The 26,537-nt window shown below is 42.4% G+C and overlaps 1 long non-coding RNA gene across 2 annotated transcripts in view; it reads right to left on the reverse strand.

Moving 5' to 3' along the window:
• Positions 1-625: 625 nt before the first annotated feature.
• Positions 626-26,537, reverse strand: part of LOC139178610 (uncharacterized) — a 389,375-nt gene continuing 363,463 nt past the window's right edge. For both annotated transcript variants that reach the window (XR_011563000.1, XR_011562999.1), the window contains one exon: positions 626-1,084. This is a non-coding gene — a long non-coding RNA (uncharacterized lncRNA). The remainder of the gene's footprint in view (positions 1,085-26,537) is intronic.

The following is a 26,537-nucleotide window of genomic DNA, read 5'->3' on the forward strand; positions in this document are numbered from 1 at the left end:
GACAGATGATACCTGGTGATTGATGTCATGTTGATGGCTACCATAGGGATGCTGGCTTGGCCCTTACTAGGGCTTTAGGTACTGCATGAAGAAGGGAAGCTAGACGTAGAATCAGGTCTCAGTAATCATCCAATCAAGCAGGCGATGACCAGAATCTACTGATTCTTATTTCTCTCTTTCCTCATCGTCAGAGGCCAGTCTATACTATTGTATGGTCAGAATGTTTGTGTTGCCTCCAAATTCATATGTTGAAATTCTAGTGCCCAATGTGATCCTATTACGAGGTGGGCCTTTGGGAGATAGTTAAGTCTTAAAGAGGCTTCCCACGTGGCACAGTGGTAAAGAATCCACCTACAATGCAGGAGACACCGGTTTGATCCCTAGGTTGGGAAGATCCCCTGGAGGAGGAAATGGCAACCCACTCAAGTATTCTTGCCTGGAGGATCCCATGGACAGAGGAGCCTACAGTCCATGGGGTCACAAAGACTCAGACATGACTGAGTACACATGTACTAGGTCTTAAGGGCAGAGCTCTCAGAAATGAGATTAATGAGATTAAAGCCCTTATAAAAGAGGCCCAACAGAGTTCTCTTAGCTCCTTCCACAAGTGAAGACACAGCCAGAAGTCAGCAGCCTAGGACCTGGAAGAGGGTTCTCAGTAGAACCGGACCCAACTGGCACCCTGACCTCAGACTGCCAGCACCCAGGCCTGTGAGAAATACATTTTTGTTATTTAAAGCTACAGAGCTGTGGTATTGTGTTAGAGCAGCCAGACTGGACTGCGACAACCCTCCTCTTAGCTATTACATCAAATGGGGCGGGATTTGTTGTCAAGGTGAGTCCCTTACAGGTCTGATGCTGACCTGTCAAGCTTCCCTCCTGCCTTCCCAGCCTCTCCAGGCAGGCAGCTGGTGAGCAACATACTGAGCCAGGCTTATTCTCCAACCACCCATGGCCTCTCACTCCTCACCTTCTCTGCCAGTTGAACAGTGGTGGACACTGAGGTCCAGATCTGTGAAAGAGAATGGCACCAGAGGACCCCACTTAGAAGTCAGATCTTTACCAGAGCTCAGCAGTCAAGCACCTGTAAATAAAGTGATAGCATGAAACATATTCCTATTCCTTAGGTAGATATCCCTCTTTAGAACTTCACAGAGGCTGGCAGTGGGAAAGCGATTGGCAAGGCAGGATTCCAGAATTCTTGGATCCCAGGGGACTATCACCCCATTAAAACTCCAGCAGAGTCAAACTTTGGTGGACACTGGAAATCCAGCACTCCGGCCGAGGCATCTTGGCAGCACTGCATGGTTCTTAATTGTACTTTCTTTTCACAATGTGTAAAGATGTTTGTTTTCAGATCCTCAACTCTCAAGGCAAAACAGAACTTCAAAGATTTCAAACTTCAAAGAACACAAGAAAATTAACCTGATATTTGGGAGCTGTAACCTGTGTTTCCTCTTGCCAAATCACCATGGATGGTTATCTCAATTTCATAAAGCAGATCTAAGAGATCTTCCAGGGGATTTTCCAGAGCCAGGGCCGGAATTCCATCTCTTATGTCTCTTGCATTGTCAGGCAGATTCTTTACACTAGCACCACCTGGTCAGCTTTCCCTCCAGATGTGCCCCAAGGATGTTTTCCCAAGAGAGCCCCACAAACATTCCCCAGAATATCTTTCTAGGTCTCCACAAGTTTGGGGAGTGTTCTGTCCCAGATTCTGCCTCCACCCTTGCTCATTCTCAAGACAGTTTAACAAATTAATAGCACAATTCCTATGAAAAGAAAACCCTTTGGGCTTTGTTTAGCTCCGAGGATCTTAAGTCTATCTTACCACAGAGCCCCTTTTATTTATTGTTAATGCAATTTCTATTAAGATTGTGTGAAGCAAGCAGTCTACCAAACATAGAAGCCCTGGCTGGCACTAATGTCTTTAGTTCAAATGAGAAGCATCCACCTTGTGTGGATTTCTGTGCTCCCGCCCCCTCATCCCCACTGCAGCTTTAATGGGATATTTCTTGGTCTCACTATAACATCTGGAGTATAGATGTTTACTGTTTTATAAAGTGCTCTTTAAAACTAGTTTTTCACGCCAAACTGACCTCATTATTAGGGGTTGGATGGTATTTTAGGCCAACTAGATCAGGCTCTACTCTGGAGTTGGGGCATTTAAACAAGGCATAAGAAACTCTTCATAAAGACATACAGATCCAGATACAGACTCTGAAATCCATTTATAAGTGCTTGCTGCCTTATTTGACTACTTAGTTAAAAATACCATGTCTGAAGAAAATATATGTAATTTTCACTGTCAGTATCAAAAAAAAAAAAAAAATGACAGTAATTGTAATTTCCATGAGTGGAACAATCTGTTATAGAAGTTAAGACTTGGAGAAGTCTAAATCCTTGATAGGGTGTGGCATACCCTATAATCTGTCACTTGGGCTTAAACCCTTTCCTTTAGATTTCACCATATTTATAATTCTATGCATGGCTGTAGACACCCCTGTTTTGAATGTGTCTCCTGGAACTGAAATCTGGTGCCATGTACTGACGAGACGAAGTGGGTAAGAGGTAATGGTTTCTGACTAGTGATCAATGGCGTAATCCTCTGAGCTATCACAGACTCCCTAAAAATGGAGGGTGGCAATGGTGATTTTTCTCAGCTTCAGTTCAATACAGCTATTACAGCTATATAGGCACTAAATTAGAGGCAAAAGCATACTTCTAGGCATACATCACAGTGTGCTCTTCGTGGTATAAGTGCTCCGGGCAGACAGAGAAGCAACGGCAAATCACTCGCTGACACCATGTTGGCAAGATAAGCTGGTGGTCAGAGATGGAGTGAGGGGAAATCATATCTGAAAATGGTGGGTTGGTAAATGGAGAGGGGGCGGCGAGAGATCAGAATTTACGGCAGAGTTTGCCCTGTAATATAACTCAGACAAAGAGTTTTCAAAATTGTCCATTTATTGTTTCTGTCAGCCTTTCTAGGTCGGCTGAAAGGAGGCCTGCTGATCCTGACAAGATCAAAATGACCCTCGAAGCCATTAGATAATGGGCTGAACTCACAGTACCTTGTCCTCACTACACGGCACCTTTCTGTCCAAACATAAGGCAAGGCAAGAAAGCTGCAAAATCCATGCAGATGCAGAAGTGTGCGCCTGCCCAAGCTGAACTCCTGCAGAGAGAACTCACCAGCGTCCTACACAGCATGGCCAGGGTCACTGCTTCCTCTATCTGAACCGCCGAAGGAGCACCCACAGCCTACTCTCAGCATCCTGTGAGGATAATGAAATGGAGGATGGAGCATTGTACCGAGTTTCTGCAGGCTTATGAAGGCAATGGCACCCCACTCCAGTACTCTTGCCTGGAAAATCCCATGGATGGAGGAGCCTGGTAGGCTGCAGTCCATGGGGTCCCTAAGAGTCAGACACAACAGAGCGACTTCACTTTCACTTTTCACTTTCATGCATTGGAGAAGGAAATGGCAACCCGCTCCAGTATTCTTGCCTGGAGAATCCCAGGGACGGGGGAGCCTGGTGGGCTGCCGTCTGTGGGGTCATACAGAGTCAGACACGACTGAAGCGACTTAGCAGCAGCAGCAGCAAGGAGTGCACACACAGTGAAGGCTGCCCACAGGCTTCCCAAAGATTTTGTAAGGGAACTGGGCTGGGACGGCTATAGGAGGTCGCCTGCAGCAGGATGGAGGGACGAGTGCCCTTCAGCTATGAAATCTGGGTAAAGTGGAACCAGCTTGAAGCCCGGCCCAGTCTGGCATTTTAGTCAAAGGATTCACAATTGACCTACCCCGCCCCAATTAATTGAAAGCTGTTTAAATCTCAAGAAAACACTAAAAAGAGATTCCATTTGTTTCATACAGTGAAACTTTCACAAATCTTTCCCTAAGGTAGGACCAGTTACATAATTTGCAGAGCCCAGTGCAAGATGAAAATGCAGGGCCCCATGTGCATGAGTTACTAAAAATTTCCTGAAAGTGAGAGCGGAGCCTTTCTTGGAGACCTGTGCTGCTTTGAGGTTTTTCCTTCCTTCCTTCTTTCTTTTGTCCATCCATTCATTCATTCTGTCTCTCTCTCTTTTTTTCCCTCAATCTCAAACAGAAGCGACCCAACCCCAAGCCTTTCCATGCTCTTTCCCAAACCAGGTCTGCAGAGCCCTCCCTGGTCTCTCTCCATGCTGGCACTGTCTCAGCTCCTTATCAAGTAACTGCACTTAGCCTCTTGCTTCCTTCCTTTTCCTGTTTACCAGGCCCAGATTCAGTGCTACAAAGGATGGTATTATTGAAACTAACTCAGTACAGTCTTCCTTACTGATAGAGGCATGGGGGAGAGATTAACTTCTGATATTTTATTAGTATTTATTAACAATTCATCACATGTTAACATGTGTCAGAGGCTGTTTGTCATCCATGAAATGCAACTATGCAACTGCCACTGACCTCTGGGAATTTCTATCCTAAAATAGGCAATGATGATGATGATGATGATAGAAAGCAGCTCTTGAGCACCTCCTGCATGCCAGGAAACACGCTGAATTTTTATACATACTAGCTCCTTTAGTCCTCACAGCCATGAGGGTACATGTTATTATCATCTCCATGTGCAGATGAGGAACTGGAGCTTAGAGAAGTCATCAACTTGCCTTTATTCACGACCTGACCATCTGACTCCTTAGCGCAGGTTCCTGATACTATCAAATAAGCTTGCAAATGAATGAACAATTAGTTTTCCTCCCATACAATTTCTGTGCAGGGCATACAATTAGTCCTTAATATCTGCTGAATTAATAAGTGTGTTCTTTATTCAGTAAAGGAAGCAGCTTAGAGTGAAAAAAAAAAAGGAAGATGGAAAAGAACTGGCCAAGTCTGGTCACTGAGAGACTTGAACTGTGCTCAGTTTCCAATGTGCCTTCATCCTATGGTTTATGGAGTTTTAAGGAGCAACTGCTGGACGTCCACTTAGCTTTGGGGAGGTAGAGGCCTGTTTCGGCTCATTTTCATGTCTCCATGTGCCCAGCACAGTGACAACTAGTTGCTCCCCAAATGTTCCTTTGATTGAATTAATTTAAGTGCAATGGAACTAAATTAACTCAGAGCATCTTTGGTAGAACCTGGCTTTAAGTTGAGAAAGCTCTAAGTGTGGATTAGACAGGCTTAATCACTCTTTAAAGTGCACAGAGTAACAGTGGACAAAGCCCAAGCAGCCACGAATCCCAGGGCCTCAGTCTGGGGGAGCCAGAGGAGCTTTCGGGCCTCTGCCTGCCCGGCCCGCCGTCTGCTCATTCTCTAACAATGATGAAGGAATTAAATGAAGTCTTTCAGTGCTGCCATGCTGCCACGGATGGGTATTAAATAATGTTCCTTTAAGCTACCTGAACTGGTGCATGGGGGTTCTGCCTCATCTTTATGGATGCCTTGTCATAATTTCTAGAATTATAGAAGCCATCCTGTGACTCCCTAGACTGCAAGGAAACATTATATGAAGTTTTTCTCCCTTCTCAGCTTAGAGCACATAAAATGATTTTTCACTACTCAGAATCGGAACAGATGGATTTAAATACATTGGCTCGTATCAGGTTCTGAGTTGGGCTGAGGAGAGGAGGTTACTGGGCTGCAGGTGTCGGCTCCCCAGGAGGCTGGGGTAGGTGTCGCACACAGGGAGGCTGACATGCCCTTCAGCCTATGCTGCCCGCCTCCCATCCTGAGAAGTCCCAGGATGCGGACAGGTGATGCTATTCTCAATACCTACTAGTTGGAGCCATCCCTCCATCCCTTACCCCCGCGTTTCCCGATCCACACCCTGCCTTCTCACTCCTTTCCCCTTCCATTTTTCCCAGCAAAAATTTTTAAAGCAAGATCCAACCCAGGTTCCAACACAGTCCCATGAGATGAGGAGCGTCACTAGTTTTGATCACTCCTCCCCTCCACATACAAACACACTGTGCAGATACAGAAAGCAAAGCTCATGTGCTCTCACACCCAGGCCGGAGCAAAGCTGAGGCCCTCATCCCAAACGTCTCTATTTCAATATATATACATATTTTTTCCCCAATCTGACACTCAGGCTCAAGTCTCAAAATCCCACACAGGCAAACTCAGCAAAGATAAAAGCGGTCTGCACCATCATTGTCTCTCCCAACTAGTGTGAGGAGAAATAACACATCAAGGTCACACAGGTAGCACCCTGTGGAACAGAGACTCAGCTGGACCCAAAACTATGAGTGTAACTACTCGGGTACTGTGCCTTCCATAGAATTAATTCTTTACAAGACAGCCACTGAGCAGTAGTATATGTAAGTCTGATCTTGGAGGACAGTGAGTGGGACAATCATTTACAATGAATAAAGAGACCCATCAGCTGGTTGATCCATCCTGTGGACTCTGCTCACCTCCCAACTTCCATGAGGCAAGATCCAGGCACCTGTTGGTACTTACCTCCTTCAGCCAGCCCAACACATACAGAACCCAAAGAGTGTTTCATAAATTCTTTACTTCTACCTCTACTGAGTTCAAAGGATGGTCAGGCTTTGGCAGTAATGTCCAGGCTCTGTGACATGTCACTGCACCTTTTAGAGATGGTTCTTAGCCTCACCAGGGATTTTAGAGCATCCCCACAGGACCAGTATTTTAGCTACTGACCCTCTCTTTCACCTTCTCTGCCCATCTCACAACCTCCCTGTTTCCTTTTGTCTCCTTCTGTCCACTACCCAGATATCATCTCTTCTTTGGGAGCTGGCAGTCACTCTCTTTTCTACCCAGTTCTGTTCCTATGAAGAAGGAGCTTCAAATCAAGATACCTCTATAGTATCTGAGGTCTGGGTGGATTATTTTAAAGGAGCAACTTGCCATCTTTCCCTGTAAAGGTTAACTTCCAGGCAGGTTATCTTCTATATTTTATGTTTCCATCTTTTCTTGGAGTTGCATTACAAACATTCTGCTCCATTTCTTTATCCATGAAAAGTGCCAGGCTCCAGAAAAAGGGAGGAGAGGGAAGAAAAAACAATCCTACTCAAGCATACTATGTATGTTTAACTAACTGAAATTGCACGTTTATTATTTTGTGACAATCCAACAACACTTTTTCTTCTTTTGGTAACAGCACCCCATTTTTTTATAGCTTAGGAAAAACATCAAGGTCTCCTGACATCACTTGAATCATGTTATGCCTGAAGCCATATCTTCCCAGGGAATATTCGGTTGTGACAGCAATAAAATCCTCTTCGGCTTTAGCTCACTTGAGTTTGGAAAAAGAGTCACCAATGAAATATTTCTTTCTCGAAATTGTAATGCTAGCCAGATCTTTCTGGCTGAGTCTCTACGGACATTTACAGGTCTTTAACTGTAACCAAACAGCCTTGAGCAACAAACCAAGATATTTTGGTGGTTGTTACTGTGGGGAGGAGGGTCCTAATAAGGCTCTTTACCTGTAATAAGCCATGAACATCCACAGAATGGCAACTTGCCACTCTGACTAGAAGCATATTTGTATCAGGCCCAGGGTGGCACCTTACTACATCCACATGCAGCGGCCAAAAGCCGAGCCTGAGAAACAGGGAATAAAATGAAAAGATTGCAGTCCTGGCTTCAGTGTACTCTCAGAATACACAGCATTGTTGTGAGCAGTGGAGGAGAGTCTAGAGCGCTTGTCAGGATCAGGCCTCCAAATTTAAGGTAGAAGGCCACCACCTTTGTGTTCATCCATTCTTTTGCTCTCCCCTGCCCTCCCTCTGGAGAAGGCAATGGCACCCCACTCCAGTCCAGTACTCTTGCCTGGAAAATCCCATGGATGGAGGAGCCTGGTAGGCTGCAGTCCATGGGGTCGCTAAGAGTTGAGCAGCTTCACTTTCACTTTTCACTTTCATGCATTGGAGAAGGAAATGGCAACCCACTCCATTGTTCTTGCCTGGAGAATCCCAGGGATGGGGGAGCCTGGTGGGCTGCCGTCTATGGGGTTGCACAGAGTCGGACACAACTGAAGCGACTTAGCAGCAGCAGTAGCAGCCCTCTCTCTGTGTCAGGCTTCTCCACTCACTGTAAGGCCAGGTCCGCCTCTAAGAGGATGATTCTCAGGGTAAACAGCGAGGTATCTGGCTACCTATTTAGCCACTGTTCAAGCTTCTCTTCCTTTACATCAGTGCCTGGTTGCCAGGAGTAAGCAGTGCAGACGCAAGCAGCCTAAGCAAGCCCCATGAAGCCCACTGTTCAGAGGGCTCAGCTAGTCAAAACCAAGTGTGGAGACATAACTCGACTTGTCCTGCAGATAATTCAGTGTTCCTGAGCTCTTCCTGAAGGAACTTAAGTTTCCAAAGAAAACTTAGGAAAAGGACAGGAATCTTTCTAAGACACTTCAGATGGATTTTTCTTTTGTAAGGAGTGACTGCAAAGTCCATGATGGCATATTTGTCCAAACAGCCTATTTTGTATGCTCGACTTGATGACCTGAAGAGGTTGAGGGACAAAAATTTGTTTAAACAGCAATGGAAACCTTCAAATATATATATATTCATATATACATATATTTTCAATCTAGGCTTAGGAGGGTTACAGTTTGCATGAGGTCAGATTATAATAAACAGGAACAACATAAAGAGTTTTGATATGCAAGTATTCAAGGTTACATTTATTATTACACCTCCCTCTTATTTGGTCAGCCTCTTCCCTACCTCAGACATCAGACAAATTATCTTCTCTAAGGGTGGCCTTTCAGAAAAGACCAAGTCTACTGACCACTTTCATACCTCCTCCTCAAAGTTATCTTTTTTAGTTCTTACAACATCAACATTTAAAGAGTATTTGTGCAATTATGTCACTATGGTTTCTATCTCCCTGTAATTTATATCTAGATTACTAGAATGTAACCCCCCTGAGGACAGGGAACGTGCCTATTTCTACTGGTACTGAGATGCCTCTGCCTAACACAGAGGGTGGCACGTGGCAGATATTCTTTACATGTTTGTTGGTTCAAAGAATGAGTGAATAGTTAAAAATGAATGGGTGGATGACTTTGGACTTTATTCCTGAAAACTCGCTGGCCAGTCATGGTAATGAGTCCTTAAGGAAAAGATCCATCTTCTGGGAGACTTACTCATTTATCATCATCTGTTTCCACTATAATTCAGGCAAGTGACTTGGCCAAATGCAAAGGCAGTCAAATGATAATGAAAAGTTCTTTACTGAACTTGTACTCATTGATAAAGTTAATAATTACACTGGATTAAGCATATCAAATATGTTTAAATCTATGGGATCATAATGATTCTTTAAAAAGAAAGAACAACTCTAATAAGTCATCATTTGAGGACACTGGTAGACTAACCCATTGTTCGAAAACTGTCAATAAACAGGAAGATTCAGATGCTTATCTTGCCTTTTCTATATGATCTTTACAGTGACTGAGTACAGATGAGAGGAAGTTTTATTTAATATAAAGTGAAAGTGTTAGCCATTCAGTCGTACCTGACTCTTTGCAATCCCATGGACTACAGTCCACCAGGCTCCTCTGTCCATGGCATTTTCCAGGCAAGGATACTGGAGTGGTTTGCCATTTTATTGCCAGGGGTTCTTCCCAACCAAGGGCTTGAACCCAGGTCTCCTGCACTGCAGGCAGATTCTTTACTGACTGAGCTACCAGGAAAGGTTATATTATTTAATATAACCCTTCCAGAAAATACATAATAAAAAGCAATATTTAAATACGATTTTGGAAGCTTTGATTAATTGGTTGTGGCTATTATTTTTTCCAAAAAAAGAAATAACAATATTTAGTTTCCAGACCCATGACAACAGATGGGAGTCTGTTTCTCCTCCCCTTGTAACTGAAGGATCTTTGTCTCTGACCCATTCTCAGGAAATGGAAATAGTTCACCACTTTTTCTCCAGTATTCCCTGCCCAAACTCAGGAAAGCCTGAAACTTAGAAATGGGGACAGGGCACAGAGAGCGCTCCAGGAGAAGCGCTCTAGTTCTTGCAGATGAAGTAGGAAAGGAGATTCTTAGGGGTTAGAGATAATACAGGGAATCCCCCAGTTTTCTTTTATTGTTCTGTTCTCCATTCTCATACATAGACTGCGTCGGTCCACAGGTGCCTAAAACTCTGTGAAAATGGATGTTTCTTCACTGATCAAAAGCATCTGAAGAACGTAGGGAGCAATCCCTGACTACTAGGAGAGAGAGTGTGTGTGTTTGTGTGTGTGTGTGTGTGTGTGTTTTCCTATCTCTCATTATATACATGGCCCCAGACAAGGGTGTATTCACAGGAAAGGTGCAGCAGAGTGTGACAAGTAAAGTCCCAGTTTTCTGAGCAGAAGATGGAAAATGGGGAGACAAATGGAACAATTAAATGCTGGGAGAACATGTGGAGCTGAAGCTTGGGAGAATAAACCCTTGAAGGTGGATTTGAATTCCGGACTCATCTCAAGCAGCTCATGCATAGACCATATCATAGACAACAAATCATAGTCAATCACTGAGATATTGAATGGTCTGCTGGGTGGTGCTATGCAGTGATCTGAAGCCTTCAAAAATGGACTCAGCATTAAAACCACAATCTAGAAGGCTGGCCGCATTGAGTGACCTGAACTTACCTAGTATAAAAGCCTGCAAGAACAAAACCTATCAATATACTTCATAGGGTTTAAACAAGACACACAGTCTCATAACATTAGATTCAAAATGCCTGGGATATGATGAAATATCAACCAGCATATTAAGGACCTGAAAAATCTCCACAGAATAGAGAGTCCAAAAATAAACCAACATAAATATGGCTAGTTGACTTTTCATGAAAGTGCACAGGAAATTCAATAGAGAAAGTATAATCTTTTCAACAAATTGTGTTGGGACAATTCATCATATCATAGATACATAGATCAATAGACAAACAGACAGATATAAATATTCCCCAATCTAAAACTCACATATTATGCAAAATTTAACTAAAATGAACAATAGTTCTAAATGTAAAATATACAACTTTTAAAAGAAAGCACAGGAAAAATATACTTGACCTGGATGTAGATGAAGGATTCTTAGACATGACAACCAGAGCACAATGTAAAAAGAACTCACAAAACTCAACAGTAAGAAAATAGTCTATTTAAAAATAAACAAAACTTGAACTGACACTTCATCAAAGAGGAGATACAGAGGACAGACGTCTTTTATTAAAAAGATTTTCAACATCATTAGCCATTGTTATTGTTGTTAAGTCACTAAGTTGTGTCTGACTCTTTGCGACCCCATGGACTGTAGCCCACCAGCCTTCTCTGTCCATGGGATTTCCCAGGCAAGAATACTGGAGTGGGTTGCCATTTCCTTCTTCAGGGGATCTTCCCAACCCAGGGATCGAACACACATCTCCTGTTTTGCAGGCAGATTCTTTACCACTGAGCCACCAGGGAAGCCCATCATTAGCCATTAGGGAAATGCAAATTAAAAAAAAAAAAAGACTTATGACATACAACTATACAGTTAAAGGAATGACTGAAATAAAAATTGGGTAATTCCAAATGTTGACAATAGTGTGAATTGGTTGGAATTCTCATACATTGCTAGTAGGAATGCAAAATGATACTGCTAGTCTTGAAAACAGTTTCACAGTTTTTATAAAATTGTACATTCAATTACCAGGTCACCCACTAAAACCACTCCTACATATTTACATTAAGAAAATGAAAATTGATGTCCACTAAAACTCTTGTACAGAAATGAGTATTCATAATTGCCAAAAGCCAGAAATAACTCAAATGTCCTTCAGCAGAATGAATGTATACACAAACTGTGGTACATCCACACAGTGGAGTACTGCTGAACAATAGAAAGGAATAAACTGCTGAGAGAGCACCAGTTGCAAAACCACAGTGGTGAATGAAAGAACATAGGCTCAAAAGATTAGATACCACATTAATCCATTTATGTGGCACTTTCAGACAAAAGTATGGTCATGGAGAATAGATCAGAGATTGAGATAATTCACAGCAGGGTTAGATATGACCAGGAAGGGCGAGCAAGAAGGAGATTTTGCAGGGGGGTTGACTGTTTGCTGTTTTGATTGTGGCAGTGGTTATAAGAATGTGCTATAATTCATAGATCTGTGTATTGAAACTAGTTATTTTACTTTATGTTAACATAAAAGATTAAAATGAAAAAAAAAAAACACACAAAAAAAACCTTTCCAAATCATCACCTTTCTCATTAACAGGCCCCTTAGTTAGTATCTTAGAAATGCTTAATATTTCTCAGCAGGTTAATATAAACAATGGCTTTTTTATATTAATAAATATAAAATCTACTCCAGTATGTTCTGATGCTTTTCTCTAAACTTTCTTAATGAACAGGTGGTATGTTTAAATTGTCCTACCATGGAGAAACACAAATTTAGACAGATGCTCCTCTCTCTCCTCAATGCTCATGAAATGAATCAGTCTCTTCAGTGATATCATCTTCATGATAATAAAAATAGGTAGTGGAAAATCTTTAAATCACTGGGAAGCACTCTATTAGAACACAGCAAAATGTCTGAGCACACTGTCATTTCTCCACTGGCTAATATAAATTCTGGCCGGAATGCCACAGAATAACAGTTAAGAGGCAGAGATTTATCAAAATCCTGATAATGCGTACATCTCTTCCAGAGCAAGAGGCCTGCACCTCAAAGAGAGGACAGAAAGTCACTACTGCCATTGTGAACTCTTCTGAAGGAATAAAGTTCGGAAACTCTTGTAAACTTTAAGTGAAAAGTACATCAGTCCTGAATATTCATTGTAAGGACTGATGCTAAAGCTGAAACTCCAATACTTTGGCCACCTGATGCGAAGAACTGACTCATTAGAAAAGACCCTGTAGCTGAGAAAGATTGAAGGCTGGAGGAGAAGGGGACGACAGAGGATGAGATGGTTGGACGGCATCACCGACTCAATGGACGTGAGTTTGAGTGAACTCCAGGAGTTGGCGATGGACAGGGAGGCCTGCTGTGCTACAGTCCATGGGGTTGTAAAGAGTCAGACACAACTGAATTGAACTGAACTGAGCAATTGTGGTAGTGTTAATGCATTTTCCCATATTCTTTGCTACTCCTCCCTTTAAGAGTTGGAGGCTATTTCTCCTCCCCTTGAATGTGGGATGGAATTAGTAGATCACAACAGATAGAATAAAGAGAAGGTGACTTTGGCCACTAATGCATAAAAGCCACTGTGTTTCCTGTTGGTGCTCTCTCTCTCACTTTCTCACTTTCCCTCTCGGATCACTCACTCTGGGGAAAGCCAACTGCCTTATCCTGTGGATGTCATGGAAAGACTCACAAAGGAACTGAGGCCTCCTGCAGGAGTCAAGTGAGTGCACCTTCTTGGAAGTGCATCTTCCAATCATAGTCTTTCAGATCTTTCAGAGTCTCTCAGTTGTTCCAGGTGAAGCTCTTTAGGTCACTGAAGCACTGTTGCCTTCCTCACCGTAATTTCACGAGAGACCTTGAGGCAGGACCATCCAGCCCGGCTACTCCTGATTCCCTGGCCCTCAGTAAACTAGGAGATATTACGTGTAAGTTGTTTTAAGCTGCTAATTTTGGGGGTAACATGTTATGTAGCAACAGAGAACTAATACAACTGTGCTAATGTGAAATTGCTTTTTGATTCAGAGAGAAAAAGGCAGGAAGAGTGATCATGGTTCACGTCAACATTTTTACCAAGTCAAGTAACTTTCAAGTTACCTGGACTTCTTTCCCTGGAGGCCAGGAAATACAGGACGCTTCCTAGAAATAATATTTTTATTACTCATCTTCCTACATAGACATCCTCAGGCTGATGCCATGCATGGCAGTTGGGGAAGCTATACTGAATTTCTCAGCCACCTCCCACCAGGGATTCCCAAACTACTACTTCATTAAACAGTCTTTTAAATAAGATAAGTGGTATAAGATATCCCAGAATAAAGCCTAGAAAAGGAATATACACAATGTAGGCACTCAATAAATATATTTTGGTATTAGCAATAGGCTGCTATTTTTATTCTCTTAATTAGCAGATACTGAGCTCATGTCCAAATCAAAAAGACCAAACCAAAACAAAAGCCTAGAACTAAGGTTAAACCATGCCCCTAATTCTCTTCATTCATACATAGGGACTTTCTTTTCAGATACAAACCCAGAGTTTAGAATATGCCATGAAACAACCGCATAAGAAGTTACTTGAAGGGAAAAGTGTTTGATGTTCCTGTCTTCTCACACTGAAGATGGAAAATCCATCCAGCAACTCGCGAATCAGTGAACACTTGACAGAAAAATATGCTTTGGCAACATTGCTTGTTACATTCTTTAAAAGCAAAATTGAAAACATAGGATCACAAGGGTCAGATGGCTATTATTGGAAGCTGGCTCTTACAAAACATAATACATACCATTTCCCCCATATAAATTGCATTGCTTTGTCCAAATCACCCAATGGGGCCCAGGATAAGGTGTTTTTCTGATGTAGATAACCACCTAGGTTCCCAAAAGCACATCCATTTTAAAGTGAGGGCCTGAAGAACACCAACAGTGGCAGAAAAATGATATTTTTCTGTAACCTCAGCATCAGAGAGAATTGTTCCACAAGAAATAGTTTAGAGAAAAAGAAAAGCTTATTATTAAACACATATAGCACTATTCAGCAAAATCTGCTGCTGATGGCAACTTCCAAAACCAGAACTTTTAGACAATCTCATTCTATATTAGGATTTTAAGAAACTCTGAACATTTATAGATCAAGGTATCATTATGACTTTTTGGTAGATGGATCTATATGTCAACAAGAGGAAAAAATTTTTAAATACCAAGTAAATAGCATCTATCAAGGAATGAGGGAAAGGAGATTCAACAAAGCATGATCAAATTGAGTAAACACTTGACATGGACCTGCATATGGGGTTTAACAAGGTCTCTAAGGGCAGGTAATCATAAAACCCTGTAGCTCTAATAATTGGCTGATGTACGCATTGAACACAATGTAACATGCATGATCAACTCTAAACATACATAATGCCATCTTGGCATCAATAGTCAGCATCTAGCTTTAAAACAGAAACTAGGTCTAGACTCTGGGATATGGCGCTGTGATTTTGAAATCATGGAAACTACTCTGGGTCTCCTGTTTGATTCAAACAAGTTTGTAGACGTTCAGAAGGGGAACACGGTCGAGGGGCAGGGTTCTCTCTTGAGAGTGTAGCCAGCTCTTGGTGTTCTGTGCTGCAGTGACCATTTGCCACGGAGGACCATGCTTTTCTTTTCTTGGGAGAGCATGAGGGATAAGACACTTTTGAACAGTTTCTGAAAAAAGTAGGGAGTGCATCTTAAATACAATAATGGAAACCACAAATGTAAAGGGAGAAGGAAAGACACATGTGGAGCCAAGAAAAATAACTGTTTAACAAATCTGTTTATCTACAAGAGACAACTAGAACTCCATAGCACTGAAGGGAAAGGGAGGAAAATGGATCATGATTGCCAAATCCAGACTTAAATTGAAGAAAGTAGGGAAAACCACTACATCATTCAGGTATGATCAAATCAAATCCCTTATGATTATACAGTGAAAGTGACAAAGAGATGCCAGAAGAACTATGGATAGAGGTTTGTGACGTTGCACAGAAGGCAGTGATCAAGACCATCCCCAAGAAAAAGAGATGCAAAAAGGCAAAATGGTTGTCTGAGAAGGCCTTGCAAATGGCTGAGAAAAGATGAGAAGATAAAGGCAAGGGAGAAAAGATAAGATATACCCATTCGAATGCTGAGTTCCAAAGAATAGCAAGGAGAGATAAGAAAGCCTTCCTCAGTGATCAATGCAAAGAAATAGAGGAAAAGAACAGAATGGGAAAGACTAGAGATCTCTTCAAGAAAATTAGACATACCAAGGGAACATTTCATGTAAAGATGGGCACAATAAAGGACAGAAGTGGTATGGACCTAACAGAAGGAGAAGAAATTAAGAAGAGGTGGCAAGAATACACAGAAGAATTATACAAAAAAGATCTTCATGACCCAGATAACCGCAATGGTGTGATCACTCACCTAGAGCTAGACATCTTGGAATGTGAAGTCAAGTGGGCCTTAGGAAGCATCACTACAAACAAAGCTAGTGGAGGTGATAGAATTCCAGTCGAGCTATTTCAAATCCTAAAAGATGATGCTGTGAAAGTGCTGCACTCAATATGCCAGCAAATTTGGAAAACTCATCAATGGCCACAAGACTGGAAAAGGTCAGCTTTCATTCCAATCCCAAGAAAGGCAATGCCAAAGAATGCTCCAACTACCACACAATTGCACTCATCTCACAACACTAGAAAATTAATGCTCAAAATTCTCCAAGCCAGGCTTCAACAGTACATGAACCGTGAACATACAGATGGTTCAAGCTGGATTTAGAAAAGGCAGAGGAACCAAAGATCAAATTACCAACACTCATTGGATCATCGAAAAAGCAAGAGAGTTCCAGAAAAACATTATTTCTGCTTTATTGACTATGCCAAAGCCTTTGACTGTGTGGATCACAACAAACTGTAGAAAATTCTTTAAGAGATGGGAATACCAGACCACCTGAGCTGCCTCCCGAGAAATGTGTATGCAGGTTAAGAAGAAACAGTTAAAACTGGACATGGAACAACAGACTGGTTCCAAATTAAGAAAGGAATACATCAAGGCTGTATATTGTCAGCCTGCTTGTTTAAATTATATGCAGAGTACATCATGAGAAATGCTGGGCTGGATGAAGCACAAGCTGGAATCAAGATTGCCAGGAAAAATATCAATAATCTCAGACAGGCAGAGGGAACCACCCTTATGGCAGAAAGTGAAGAAGAACTAAATAGCCTCTTGATGAAAGTGAAAGATGAGAGTGAAAAAGTTGGCTTAAAACTCAATGTTCAAAAAATGAAGATCATGGCATCTGGTCCCATCACTTCATGGCAAATAGATGAAGAAACAATGGAAACAGTGATAGACTTTATTTTGGGGGGCTCCAAAATCACTGCAGATGGTGACTGCAGCCATAAAATTAAAAGATGCTTACTGCTTAGAAGAAAAGCTATGACCAACCTAGACAGCATACTAAAAAGCAGAGACATTAATTTGCCAACAATGGTCCATCTAGTCAAAGCTATGGTTTCTCCAGTAGTCATGTATGGATGTGAGAGTTGGACTATAAAGAAAGCTGAGCTCCAAAGCATTGATGCTTTTGAACTGTGGTGTTGGAGAAGACTCTTGAGAGTCCCTTGGACTGCAAGGAGATCCAACCAGTCCATCCTAAAGGAAATCAGTCCTGAATATTCATTGGAAGGACTGATGTTGAAGCTGAAACTCCAATACTTTGGTCACCTGATATGAAGAACTGACTCATCTGAAAAGATGATGCTGAGAAAGATTGAAGGCAGGTAGAGAAGAGAATGACAGAGGATGAGATGTTTGGATGGCATCACTGACTTGATGCACATGAGTTTGAGTAAACCCTGGGAGTTGGTGTTGGACAGGTGGGCCTGGCGTGCTGCAGTCCATTGGGTCACTAAGAGTTAGACATGACAGAGTGACTGAACTGAACTGATTTCACTTAATTAATCTGTTAAATGCTGGTGTGAAAGAACCTTTCTTCTCAAAGCAAAACCATGCCCCCCCTCTCTCCCTTCTCCCACGTGGAAATGGAAGTCCAGCTCCTTCTCCATTCCTGACAGTAGCATCTGCTAAGATCACCCTTTGCTTGGATTCATGCAGTACTTCTGTGCTTCATCTTCACAGAATCAGGTACCAAGCAGATGGTTTATAAAGAGTTGTGAGAGTTGAATGCACTACACCCACAGGTAAGCAATTACAATAGAAGTACTTAAGTACTATGGAGAATAAGAGCACGAGCTAACTTCTTCCACGTAAAGTTCCCAGAGTCACACAGATAGACAAACTTGAATTCCTCCTGAGCTGGATGGAGTGCTCTCTACTCCTGGAGGCAATATATTCTACCCTTAGATAGACTTTAAGTTTTTAGAAAATATCTATATTAATCTTAAATTTTCTTCCCTGAAATGTCTACCCATGAGGTTCCACGACCCTTGGTGTTCTAGAACAAATTGCATCATGTCCATGACACACATTTGGCAACTGGAAGGCTGCCATCTTGTCCCCCATGAGTGGCCTTATCCCAGCTGACAGTCTCAGATGCCCAGCAGTTCCACTGTTGACATGCTTGCAGAAGTATTCCTTTAAGTGTGATCCAGACATTATCATCATCTGAGGAGCACATTATTAGTCATGCAAATCAGAAGAACTCCTCACTCAAGCCTACTGAATCAGATTCTATGGAAAGGGGCCCTAGAATCTGCCCACATTTAGCATGTGCCCAGATGATTCTTAAGCATACCACAGAATTCTCACCAGCTTCATCTCTCACCTTCGGACGGGCCCTTTTGAATTATCATTCAGGATGTTTTCTAATACTCCAGGTGTGGTATAGGAACTGTCTTAGACACACCCTGTAGACAGTTCAAATGGTTGTTTATGAAAGAAACACAGCTGCACTTTGGATACGGTCTACATAGCTGAGCTATAATTAGCTCAGAATGACACATGTCCAGTGGACTAGGCGATGTGATGAACGGCGGGATGCCTCAGTCTACCACGTGTCAGGCACTGAGTTCACGGTCTGTGTGGTTCTGCCTACTCAGTCTCCATGACTTACGTTATTTAGATAGAAGATGGAAGCTCTGAAAGCATAAGTAACATATTTGTTCAGAATCAGAAAGCCAGGAAATCAGATCCCTCCTACCCCAAAGCCCAAATCTTCTTCCCCATTCCCTACCTAAAAGTACCAAAGATAGCATTCTCGATTTGTGCAATATTATTGTCAATATGGTCCCTAAATGTTGAAATGTATGACACTTCCCTGGTGGCTCAGTGGTAAAGAATCCGCCTGGCGATTCAGAAGACACGGGTTTGATCCCTTGAGGGGGGGGTGGGAAGTTCCCCTGGAGGAAGATATGGTAGCCCACTCCAGTATTTCTCCCCAGAGAATCCCATGGACAGAGGAGCCTCTTGTGCTCCATGGGGTTACAAAGAGTAAGACATGGCTTAGCAACTAAACGGCAACAATGAGAGGAGGGCATTCAAAGAAAGTTATCGCATCTGACACTTTGTTTCTGACTTCACCAGATTTCTGAGTGACATATGTAAGGTGCAGGTGACACCTCTACAGTGTGATTGGCATTTACCTGCACTCCCTAGTTCAGTACTCTTAGCTTGCCCAGGTAAATGGCCTGTGATAACGTGGCACTTGAAATGGAGCTTGAGGAGCTCACTGTGAGCTTCAAAGGGATAACACAATGGTGCACAGGACTAGAAACGTTCCTCTCAACACTCATCTGTCTGCAATGTTATCTATAGTCACTTTATGCGGCAGCAGGAAGAAAAGCACCTAATGGAAGTAACCTTCGGAAGCAGAAGGCAGGAAATAAAACTGCTGTTAAAGGAGAGAAGACTGGTGCTAAGAAACAAGAGTTTTTAATTGGTTCATCTCCTGATACTCCAGGCCAATATTTTGAGCAAGGAGGGGAAAACGAAGTCACCACCTACACAGGCTATTCCATCCAACCTTCCATCTCATGATGGAAAACTCCAAACAGGCAAAGACACCTACACAGACAGCTCATGTCTTTATTTAGAAACTTCCATCCCACTGCCGGGAGAAAATTCCTAATCAAGACAGTCAGCAGCTCAGTGGAGATGAAGCTGTCAGATGGAAAGAGAAATCACACGATGAAGAGGAACTCAGATCCCAGTTCTTCAGGCTCTCATTTCTGCAGTGGGCATAAGAGGTTCCCCCTACAATATACCTGCCTCATCAAATCTGCAAATCAGAGCAACGTCAACTCAACCCAGGGTCTGCAAATGCTGCCCAAAGGTGACAGGGGACTCAAGAAGCCACCAGCATTTCCAAAAGACGTTGAAGACATGAATTTATTTTCTATCCAAAATTTCTTGTCTTGTTCTCCAGAGAATAACAAGGTTACCAAAAAAAAAAAAAATGTAAGGAGGTATGACCACTACAGAAAAAGCAGAAAACAAATAATGCCCGGCGCTCCATTTATTTGAAGTCACAGCAATGTTACATTATAGTAAATGGACTTTGCAGTCTTCTTTCCAGCAGGACCAAATTGGAACTAAGAAGGAGCTGCAGTGAAGAATCTGTGCAGCTATTTCTGGGCACAAAAGCAGGCCGACAGCAGCAGAGGTCATGTTAAGACAAACAATCCACTCTCGCATGGCATACCATAATGTCACCACAATTAGATGGATTGGAGTTGGAGGTTATAGTTCGTCATAGATAGCCATAGGATAGCCACTGATAATCACACATTTTGTTCTACCGACAGATAACAGCAGCCCACAAATGAGATGCACTTCCTCCGTACACACACATTACATGAAATCAATACTTAATTACAGCAAAGCCTGCATGTGATGTTGGCAGTGGGTTCTGGGAAGGAGGCGGTATGAAGCTGCTCTGCTGGAGCAGTGAGTTAACAAGTTGAAAGAGGTGGGGGCATGATGGCAAGGCAGTACCCATCACCCTGACAATGCCTGAGTTCTAAGACACATCAATCACCATTTGGACATGAGTGTTGGGTCGGAGAAAAGAACTGAGGCACACGTGATTAAAGTTAGGGGAAGAGCAGGCACTGATCCTCATGTGGTCATCCAAAGCTCATGACCTAGACCCCAAGTAGGGAGAAGTGGATTGAGTCTTTGGAATGACCCCAGGGAGAAGCTGTGTGGCCAAAGGGAAAGAATATAGAGCAGAGAATCAGGTGACATGGGATGGATTCCAGCTCTCCCCCCACTAGCAAGGTACAAAATAGTCTGCTGTTCAAGCTGCTTATCCATTCTGTGTAAGCCAAAAGGGGAGGGGAGAGGGGAGGCAGATAGGCAGAAAGGACTTTGCAGACTATGACCTCCAGGCTATTGTGAGAGATGATTTTTATTTTAAGAATTGATAAGACCCAGGTATGCAATATCATGAAGAATCAAGAATAAGAAGCAGCAGCTTCATTTATTAAGCCCCCAGTGCCATGTTAGATGAAGTCATACTGCAACCTACACACACAAATAAATAAAGGTGAACAAACCTGAAAGAGACATTGCAAGTAGAACCAAAGATACAGGCATAGGAGTCTAGAAAATTACTACCTGATTCATGAGCCACCAGGGAAGCCCTCGTCTGTGCCATGCTCATGTAATTCCATACTGGAAAGCGTTCCACTTGAAAGCTGTACGTTCATCCAAGAATTTTTCTATCATTCATCCAAGAACTTTTCTATCGTTCTCTTTAAAAAATTTTTAGTTTATTGTGCTTAGTCACCTCTTTTTGAAATGTATTACTTTCCTATCTATACCACATTGAAAGAAGGCCTATGGGTCGATTGGTTTGAAGATGAGTTTTGTAGGTACAGCCCGGAAAACATTTTTTAAAGTAAGATTCAGAGATATAGGTAGGAGGGAGTTCTCTGGCTATCCAGTGGTTAGGACTCTGTGCTTTCACTGCTAAAGGCCCGGGTTCAATCCCTGATTGAGGAACTAAGATTCTGCAAGTTGAGCAGTGCAGCCAAAAATAAACAAACAAATAATTTTTTTTTTTTAATGACATGGGTAAGGAACAAGAATCAGAGAAAACAAGAGGTGAGTTCTCAGGGGCTCCTTTATAAAATAGTTTAAAGGCTTGCCTTTGAATGGAGAAGTAGGCTATTTGTGGATGAGAACTCAGTTCTACAGTTGCCCTGACCTCACCACTTCACCACTGTACGACTGTAGGAAAGTGACAGACTTCCTGAGACCTCAGTTCCCACATCTATTAAATGGTAAATGTGAGCACGAGGAATTCAAAGGTGGTCTAAATTCTTACAGGTGGTTCTGACATTTCTCTATTGGCCCTTTGCTTACCTTAGTACAATGCCTTCCACAAAATTAACGGGCAAACCAATATCTTGATAGGCTGAGGTATACTCCCTTGACTGTGTTACCCACACCTCACCAAAACCAGAGAAACTCGTTTCATAACTGAGAAGCTGGCCTAGCATGAAAACCAAACTCTTCATGCAGTTCCCTGATGTTCAGTTCAGTTCAATCACTCAGTCATGTCCGACTCTTTGTGACCCCATGAACTGCAGCCTACCAGGCCTCCCTGTCCATCACCAATTCCTAGAGTTTACTCAAACTCATGTCCATTGAGTCGATGATGCCATCCAACCATCTCATCCTCTGTCATCCCCTTCTCCTCCTGCCTTCAATCTTTGCCAGCATCAGGGTCTTTTCAAATAAGTCAGTTCTTTGCATCAGGTGGCCAAAGTATTGGAGTTTCAGCTTCAACATCAGTCCTTCCAATGACTATTCAGGACTGATTTCCTTTAGGATGGACTGGTTGAATCTCCTTGCAGTCCAAGGGACTCTCAAGAGTCTTCTCCAACACCACAGTTCAAAAGCATCAATTTTTTGGTGCTCAGCTTTCTTTATAGTCCAATTCTCACATCCATAAATGACTATGGGAAAAATCATAGCTTTCCCTGATGTTGGCCCACATGAAAGCCAGACATGGTCATCCGACACAAGTGTTTCTTAAAATCATAATGTTCCACAGATGGGTCAAGAAGAAATGTATCCTATAGTATCTTAGCTTTGCTATTCTCCTCCTTATGCATTTGCAAAATAGGGTATATTCAACAGTGGATGTGTTGCTGATTTAAACTAAATGTGCTCCCCAAATCTGGGGCATTATTGACAATATGGGCATCAGAGAATTACACCAAAGGATAGAGCCACCACATTGAATGAAGGTTTGAACTGTGTGAATTGAGAACAGTTTGACATAAAATATGTTGAAATTCTCTGTAAATGCAAAATTTGAAATAATGAAACACTAACCCTCCTCCAAAGTAAAAATTGGACAACAATCACATAGTTTAATATCAGAGTTGAAGGAAGCAAGTGAACTATAAACTCAATCTATGCTAGGTCTATATGAGGACGCCCATTTTATCTGGTAAACAAAGCTCCCTCCTACCTTTTGTTGGCATTTGCCTTGAAATAGGTCAATTCTGAATTATGCAAGGACTCCAGGGACATAGTCCTCAAATAAAGCATAACCTCTCTGTATATGTTGTTTATTTATCATGTAAGAACACAAAATCCAGACAGATGCCTGAAACCTAAGTACTCTGGGAACCAGCATCATGAAACAGACTCTTCTAGAAAGAAGAAAATGAAGATTTTGCTCCACGAGGTATGGCCTATGTCTGGTAGATACCAGCCTTCATCTGAAATTAAAGTTCATGATAGTCTTTTCACCCATCTAATCTGCCAAGGTCATATTCGTGAAGCGGCATTGGGCTCAGAACCCAGGGCATGTATGGGGTCTAGCACATGCTGCTGGGCCTTTGTGTTGCCCTTTGGGCTCTTGCAGTCACTAACAGAAGATTCTCAAACTCATAGGAACATTTGGAAACCACTTTCCAGTTTTAGAAAGTGCTTTCACACATATTAATGCGAACTGTTCTTGTTGTTCAGTTGCTCAGTCGTGTCCAACTCTTTGCGACCCCAGGGACTGCAGCACACCAGGCTTCCCTGTTCTCCACCATCTCCCCAAGTTTGCACAAACTCATATCCATTGAGTTGGTGATGCCATCCAACCATCTCATCCTCTGTCACCCACTTCTTCTTCCCTCAATCTTTCCCAGCATCTGGGTCTTTTCTAATGAATCGGCTCTTCACATCAGGTGGTCAAAGAACTGGAGCTTCAGCTTCAGCATCGGTCCTACCAATTCAGCATCAGCCTACTCAGGGTTGATTTCCTTTAGTATTGACTGTTTTGATCTCCTTGCTGTCCAAGGGACTCTCAAGAGTCTTCTGTAGCACCACAGTTTGAAAGCACCAGTTCTTAGGTACTCAGCCTTCTTTTTGGTCCAACTGTCACATCTGTACATGACTACTGGAAAAACCATAGCTTTCACTAGACAGACCTTTGTTGGCAAAGCGATGTCTCTGCTCTTTAATAAGCTGTCTATATATTGTTCTTAGTATCCACAATAACTCTGTGAGATAGGATAGATGGGGAAACTATGATGCAAAGTAGATAAGAAAACTGGAAGAAGTCACAAAACTAAGCTGTATAAGTCCCAGGTCTTCACACTCCATGTAGGACATTCATTACATCATCCCAAGCTGTGCTCTGCTGTGAAATGGTCCAAGAAGAGACAATCATGTCTCCATTCAGGGATAGAAATATCTCTCCAAGGAGTAACACATCTTCACCCTCACACCCTGGACTGTTTGTTTGCTGTTTGGAATTGCCCTCATCCATCCTTTAGAAACCCAGCCTTCCCCTGTTAGATAGATCTCATAGGACAGTTGATGGAAGCACTTCACCCTCTCCTTCCAAGGTTGAGCATATGAGCAAACAGGCCAACCAACTGCCTGCTCGCTTCCAGGAATCTCAATTTCAACCAAGAAAAGAACAGGATGAAAAAAGGTTGGGGGTCATTCAGGAAGCCCCAGCACTCTGGAGCTACACAGTAATTCTGGCTAAGTAGACTACCTTGGTTCACTGTCCATTTCCAAGCTCACTTCTTCAGTCTCCCACTGATTCTGTAAGTACTCCTATTCTATGCAACAAACTTCTCCTTGGTTAAATTAGCCAAAATCCATTTCTGTTACTTGAAATCCAAACAACAGCTTGACCCAACCAATCTGTGTCTTTCTGTGTAAATTGGTACCCTCAGGATGACTGATGAGAGCCCAGTGTGTGTGTGTGTGTGTGTGTGTGTGTGTGTGTGTGTGTATGTGTGCACAAGAACATGCTTTTACTCTTAAAAGTTCAGACCACATGTCCAAGAGAAAATGCTTTGCAATTTTTATTTCTAATACCTGATATTCTGAATAATTGTTAAAAATAACATGCTAAAAAATTTTATATGAGCATTTTAAATGGGGATTTAAGATTGTTTCTTGTTGGGATGAACAAGAAGTTCGGCTGAATTTGATGTCCATTAGCACAATTGCACTCATCTCACATGCTAGTAAAGTAATGCTCAAAATTCTCCAAGCCAGGCTTCAACAATATGTGAACCGTGAACTTCCTGATGTTCAAGCTGGTTTTAGAAAAGGCAGAGGAACCAGAGATCAAATTGCCAACATCCGCTGGATCATGGAAAAAGCAAGAGAGTTCCAGAAAAACATCTATTTCTGCTTTATTGACTATGCCAAAGCCTTTGACTGTGTGGACCACAATAAACTGTGGAAAATTCTTCAAGAGATGGGAATACCAGAGCACCTGACCTGCCTCTTGAGAAATCTGTATGCAGGTCAGGAAGCAACAGTTAGAACTGGACATGGAACAACAGACTGGTTCCAAATAGGAAAAGGAGTACGTCAAGGCTGTATATTGTCACCCTGCTTATTTAACTTATATGCAGAGTACATCGTGAGAAACGCTGGGCTGGAAGAAGCAGAAGCTGGAATCAAGATTGCCGGGAGAAATATCAATAACCTCAGATATGCAGATGACACCACCCTATGGCAGAAAGTGAAGAGGAACTAAAAAGCCTCTTGATGAAAGTGAAAGAGCAGAGTGAAAAAGTTGGCTTAAAGCTCAACATTCAGAAAACGAAGATCATGGCATCCAGTCCCATCACTTCATGGCAAATAGATGGGGAAACAGTGGAAACAGTGTCAGACTTTATTTTTGGGGGCTCCAAAATCACTGCAGATGGTGACTGCAGCCATGAAATTAAAAGACACTTACTCCTTGGAAGGAAAGTTATGACCAACCTAGATAGCATATTGAAAAGCAGAGACATTACTTTTCCAACAAAGGTCCGTCTAGTCAAGGCTATGGTTTTTCCAGTGGTCATGTATGGATGTGAGAGTTGGACTGTGAAGAAGGCTGAGTGCCGAAGAATTGATGCTTTTGGACTGTGGTGTTGAGAAGACTCTTGAGAGTCCCTTGGACTACAAGGAGATCCAACCAGCCCATTCTGAAGGAGATCAGCCCTGGGATTTCTTTGGAGGGAATGATGCTGAAGCTGAAACTCCAGTACTTTGGCCACCTCATGCGAAGAGTTGACTCATTGGAAAAGACTCTGATGCTGGGAGGGATTGGGGGCAGGAGGAGAAGGGGACACCAGAGGACGAGATGGCTGGATGGCATCACTGACTCGATGGACGTGAGTCTGAGTGAACTCTAGGAGTTTATGATGGACAGGGAGGCCTGGCGTGCTGCGATTCATGGGGTCGCAAAGAGTTGGACATGACTGAGCGACTGAACTGAACTGAACTGAGCCCTTGATACATTGTTTCATTGTTCATTTCTCTTTTTTTTTTCATAACCAAAAATCAGTGCAATTACATTTCTGTGATAATTGGACTACGGGATACATTTTTGGAGATGGCTATTATTCCACACTGCTATCAAGTTTCTGGTAACACACAAGATCTGCCCTTTTGTGTATGTGTTCAACAACAACAATAGAAA

Source organism: Bos indicus, chromosome 22 (genome assembly GCF_029378745.1).
Source record: "Bos indicus isolate NIAB-ARS_2022 breed Sahiwal x Tharparkar chromosome 22, NIAB-ARS_B.indTharparkar_mat_pri_1.0, whole genome shotgun sequence".
Lineage (NCBI taxonomy): Eukaryota > Metazoa > Chordata > Mammalia > Artiodactyla > Bovidae > Bos > Bos indicus.